The sequence below is a fragment of the Serinus canaria genome, chromosome 1A (assembly GCF_022539315.1).
Source record: "Serinus canaria isolate serCan28SL12 chromosome 1A, serCan2020, whole genome shotgun sequence".
NCBI lineage: Eukaryota > Metazoa > Chordata > Aves > Passeriformes > Fringillidae > Serinus > Serinus canaria.
Genome location: NC_066314.1, coordinates 34,923,166 through 34,929,184, shown reverse-complemented (window position 1 = coordinate 34,929,184; position 6,019 = coordinate 34,923,166).

Here is a 6,019-nt window from a genome sequence, read left to right as displayed (position 1 = left end):
GTACAAGATGTCCAAAAAAAGCAAGAAATCAGACCAGGGGAAAAAACCCCAACCCAATAATAACAACAAAAAGCCACTTAAAACGAACTTAATAATATTGTCAAAAAGAAAGATTCAGATTCAGAAGACCAAGAATAAAGGGGAAAAGCAAAGCATGAAGAAAAGAAAAGAAAAAAAAAAAAAGAAAAGAAAAAAGAAAAGAAAAGAAAAGAAAAGAAAAGAAAAGAAAAGAAAAGAAAAGAAAAGAAAAGAAAAGAAAAGAAAAGAAAAGAAAAGAAAAGAAAAGAAAAGAAAAGAAAATTTGTAAAGAATCTTGACCTGGAGGGACTCTTCTGAAGGTGTTTTTCCCACTCACTCACTGCTGAGGGACTCCATGTACCCACGGGGATGTACTTGACAGGTTCAATAATGTCCTTGGAGACTTTGTGCAGCATGAAATTTTTTCTGATTTATAGAAATAAGTAAAACATGGAATCTGATTTTTACCTAAGAAACCATGCCAGCAAGGAGCAATGTTTTTGGGGTTTTTTTTCATGTAAAGTAAAAGAGTATTATATTCTAAAAGTTCAGGTCTCCATCTTGAAGTGGCATTGTCTGCAAATATCATTTCCCCCAGGATAAGCAGTTCTGAATTCTTTGGCATTTTGCATTATGGTTTTCATACACCCATGGCAATGCTGAATACCATCCCCATGCAATTGAGGCAGATCCCCTTCCTGAGAAGCAGCATCCTGGATGTATGCTGAGAACAGCAAGCATGCTGCTCTACCTTTAACCGGCCCCTTACTGTTGGTGTTTCTACTTTCAGGAGCAGAGGCAATGTTCCAGCTCCAAACAAGAGGCCCTAACCCTCTAAGAGAGGGTAAAGCAATGGCTTATAAGGGTAATAGTTTTAAAGTGTCAGAGTTACAAAAGACAAAATTTCCCTTCTGCAGGAGTCTGTTTACTAGAGTGCTATAACAGAATTAAGAATGAAAACATTAAAAAAAGAAAAAAACAAGGACAAAGAAATGCTCATTTTAAACACATATTGGCAGACCAGGGAAATTCCAGAGGAAGGCAGAACTGGTTAAAATTTAAAAAGTAAAAATGGGACCCATACAATCATAAACTACCTAGAAGAGTATCAGTCATTGGCAAACCTTGTTTGAACAGTCATGCCAATGTTTTCAAGCACAAAAGCAGGCAGGTTCAAGAACAGGCCAACAGGGCTGAACTCACTTAATGGGATATATAAAGAATGGAACTTTGCACCAGAATACCTTGTTGCTGTGTGGTACAGCAGGAGATGGGGACATCAGTGGCACTGTAGGCTTCCTTAGACTCTGCTCAGGACGGGAGAGAAGTGCAAGTGAGATCTTGCAGTGTGCTGACCGTGGGCCACAGCAGTAATAGCAAAAGGGAAGTTTTCATTTACTGGCTGATAAGCCAGCAGATTTTCCAAGAGCTTCTATAAAGGAATGGAAACATAGAAAGGAAGCGTGGGTGCCAAAAGGGTTCCTCTGGGACATCCTAAAACCTACCAGTGTCAGTGTCACTGAGCTTCAGCTAAGCAGTGAGGAGAGGATAGAAATGAGCTGCTGTGAGCAAAACGGGCCTGTTTGGAATCATGGAAGGCTTATTTAATCACCTATACATCTTCATCCAAATCATCTTCTGTGTAACAGCAACCTGTCCACAGACCTACTCTTTGGCAATGGTAATTGCCTGTTGCACGCAGGCTTGCTCAGCCTTCTGTACACATAAAAGCCCTGATACACCCATCTTCACCACAGCAGTCACACCTTCAGCTGTGGGGAGGAGCAGATGATGACACAAAGAAAAGCAGTGACACAAAAGAAAGACTAATAATTAAATGAAGCATTCAAATGTTATGTGTGCCAGTCAACAAAATCCAATGGAAAATCAGGTCTCATCAGAGAAACCTAAGATGACATTACAGTCTTTGGTTGTTCAAAGGTAGGGCCAAATTAGCTGGACTAATTTTTTCAGGAGCTTGACTTAGTACCCACATGTTAACAATGGGAAAAAAATTATTTTTTGATGCAAAGAAAGACCAATTCATTGCATCAAGAACTGAATGAGCAGTTCAGAGTAGTTACTGGTGAGACAGTTGGCTTTGAAAACTGATGTTTCCTTCAGGTCCTTTTAGGTTTCCTAAATGGCCTGTAAAGTAAATATAAAATCAATGCTAGTCAAACTTGAAGGATATGGCACTGTCAGTGTGATACACAGAGACAAGAATGGGGTATCCAGTAAAAACTGTATAAAAAGCAGTCATCTGAAAATTATAAGTGAAAACATTATAAGGAATACAAATGTGTTACCTCATAGTCAATGTAACAAATTAGATAGTCAAAACCTAGCAGGTATCTAAGTATATGACTGCAGCAAAAGGGCAGAGGTAATTCCTGGATATGAAATAAGTAAGTAATGAATAAGTTTTTAATCTCAGTGCATGGCACTGATAAAAGTTGTACTGGAATTTGGCACACAGTTTAAAAATAGGGCAGAGAAAAGGAAAGGGCTCACTGGTCAGCTCATCAGTGCTGTAGCAGGAACAGGCACAAGGAAAGAACTAACAGCAGGAATCTAAAGCCAGACACATTGAGATTCAAAATGAAGCACACGATTTTAATGACCAGTTACCAAGTGAAATAAATAATTCCTTATTTTCTTACAGTTTTTTCTGGCATAGCTTTGCACAAGCTAAATCCACTACGGAGCTCCTCGAGTAGACACCTCCAAGTGCAATGGTCAGAGGCTGACACCCATGTCTTTGTTTTCTTATGGCACCTACCAAAAGAAAGAGTTTCCATAATTCAGAGGTGAGTAACACTCATGCTTCTCATCCCAATGCATCATGAATCAGCTCCTTTCACTTTTTCATTTTAAATTATATTAGGATGAGACACTTAATGGAATGAGATGATGTGCACCTGTTGGGACCACCATAACCAGGGCATCTGGCAGTTTAAGGCAGACTGAGACTGCTGCTGCTTTGGGGGACCATTCTATCGTAGCAGCTTTTGACAATGGAATGAATTCAGGACTTCGGAAGTCAACAAGTGAAATAATGAAATATCAGGAAAACAAGAAATAGTGACAAAAAGAGTAGGATAATAGAAGTCATTGCTTTTCTAGTACTGGACTGAACTCTGCATAAGCCAACGCAGCAAGAGCCCTATACCAAGAAACATCAGAACACAGTCACATGATTTTTTATGATGTCCTTCTGTTTTCCCACCTTTGCAGCTAGGGCTGCAGCTGCAAAGACCTTACAAAAACAGTTACTGAAGATACTAAAGGGTATTAACGAATGAACACCAGAAAACTTCTTACTGCTTTCTAGTGATGTTTCTTCTAATTGCAGGATGCATTCTGTTTTTTTAGACCACTGTCATCCTTGCTAATGGTGAGGGTTTGAACCTCCAAGACCAATTCAGACAGTGATCACATTGCAGTATTTAACTCTGCTTTATGCTTGTTTGAACAAAGCCACAAAAAAGCAGCCACCAGACAAGAGAGGTGCAAACAAGTTATGGAAAGCTTCACAGGTGACTCAGCAGGTCCAGCCAGGTAGCTCCCTGCAAACAGGCGGTTGTTTCCATACTGGTGCTGTTCACCTTTCCTCAGCATAGTTCAGGCTGGTTCTTCCACATTTCAGTTAATCCAGTCTTCACTTCTTGAATCTCACCTGGATTAGCAAACACTTATCCTTGCTCTAAATGGCAAATCCCTGAACAGCAGAGAGCAAGCAATGCTGCTGGTTGATCTGCTAGGAGGATACATTTATTATGAAGATATTTTCAAAGTGATATAGTGTATAACTCTTTCTTCATACCATCAGTCAGTCACAAAATGTTTCCTGATCAGAAATCATAATGGTCATCATCTACTTTCCTACGCATCCACCTTATTGTGTTTCAAGGAATACTGTGACATATAAAGATGTGGTAGAGTGCCCATCATCAAAGGTATTCAAAATGTATCGGACAGATTGATTACTGCTAGATAATCTCACCAAAGATCCCTTTCCCACAAAATATTGGACCAGATGATCTCTCAAAAGTCCCTTCCAACCTGTGCTGATCTGTGATTCTATGATTTAAATAGTGGTTGTAGTGGGAAGAGATTAAAATTGACTTTGTGAGATGAATGCTGTAGAAAAGCTACTGAATATTCCTGGTGGAATTTCTTCACTTGGAATTAAGTTTTACAGACTTGGGAGTACCCAAGTACAAGCTGCCATTTTCTCAGTACCTTTGTTTCCACATTTCTGTATTCATCCTCATTTGGTATTGGCATTAATATTTACTGAGGGTGGCTGCAGGCTTGGGAGTGCTGCAGGGATCCACATACTCTGAGTGAATTCATGTACCTTCTCTGATTTATGCATTACAACAGGCACATAATTGTATTCCAGAGCTGCACCTTATCCCCCAACAGAAGCAGTGGTTAAATTAAAAATTATTATCCAGTTATAGCAATAGCCAGAAGCATACCTACAACAGTTTAAGGGAATAAATTTCCTGTAAAACAGGTTAACTCCTGCTTGAAAAAAAGTGACTTCATGCCAATTTAAAATGTTAGATAATGAAATGTAAAGAAAAGGCTGTGTGGGGACCAAAGTACTGCTGGAAGAAATGCAGGGAAAACAAATCCTACTTGCAAATCTGAAATGCCCGGTCCTAACAGATTGTGATGTGAATAGTGCTCAAGTTGGTTCTGTAAAATACCAACAGAATTTCATGACATTTCAGCCCTTTACTGTCAGAAAAAGTCAATCTGAAGAATCAGGTTGTTCTAATACCCAAGACAGGTGGTATAACCCCTTTGTATTTTACACCACTTTGTTTTGCTGTCCCAGGAAACTGGGTAATGGTGGACCACTCAAATGCAGCATGTGCAGACCCAAGACAATCTGCAGCTGTAACAATTAAATAGAAATTTAAAAAATAGATACTGGTGATTCTGATCCCAGCACACTTCACAATCACAGCACCAAGTCTGGGTGAAAACCTGGCCAAAGATTTCTTGCATGCAATTATGTCAAAATTTTACTTAAATGTCTATCACATCCACCAATCAAGCCAAGCATGAGGACCTGTAAGTCACAACTGTAACTGCTTAAATTAAAAAGTTTTTGAGTGTATTGCCTAGGTGCTGTGGAAATATCGATGCCACTTCATTATTAATGCTAAATCAGTGACAGAGGTATATACTCGGGGTACCGATAGTTCTGAAGCTAAAAAATAATTCAAGTGTTTAAAGAATGGAATTAAATTTGTTAACTGCAGTAACCTATTTTCCAGTTTCAAACTGATCAACTTCCTTGTTTTCTTTTAACTCCTTTTTCTTTTCACTTCCTGCATTTTTTGTCTCTCCAAGCAGCATCTGGAGAGGGGCTATCCACCTGCTGCCTTGTGAGCCCAGAAACTGCTCTTAGTGACCCACAGCAAGTTACAGGCAGTTTGTCACATTCTTCAATTTCTTCCCTGTATCCCCTACTCCCACCACCACTTTCTCCCAAAGCTTGTCAGTTTACAGCTACTGAGTAGTTAAATGTAACAATATTTGCCTAAGCTACACTCAATACACCTGAAGTTAACAGTGTGCTCAGAGATCTTTCTGTATACTGGAAACTTATGAGTGGAAATTTCAAAAGCAACTCACATATCATAACTAAGACATGACAAAAAAAAATCCAATGTAATGGCCTTTGAAGATGCTAACTACAGGAGTTCAGTCAGATCACATTTGTTCATATGATCACAGATCAAAGCATTTCATGCTGCTATGAATATGAAATCAGATGTCTTCTCACTGTAGTAAGCTGGTTTTCAAATGAACTCATAAAAAATAGTGAAAAACCTGACAACGTCCACTTCAGTGGCTGAAAGTACACTTCACTTCAGGAAACAGAAGAATATAAGAATAAGGCATTTATCTGAAAAAAAAAAGTATTTTACAAAAATTTTACTTGCTCAATTCTAGAAACCTCAACAGTATTAATACA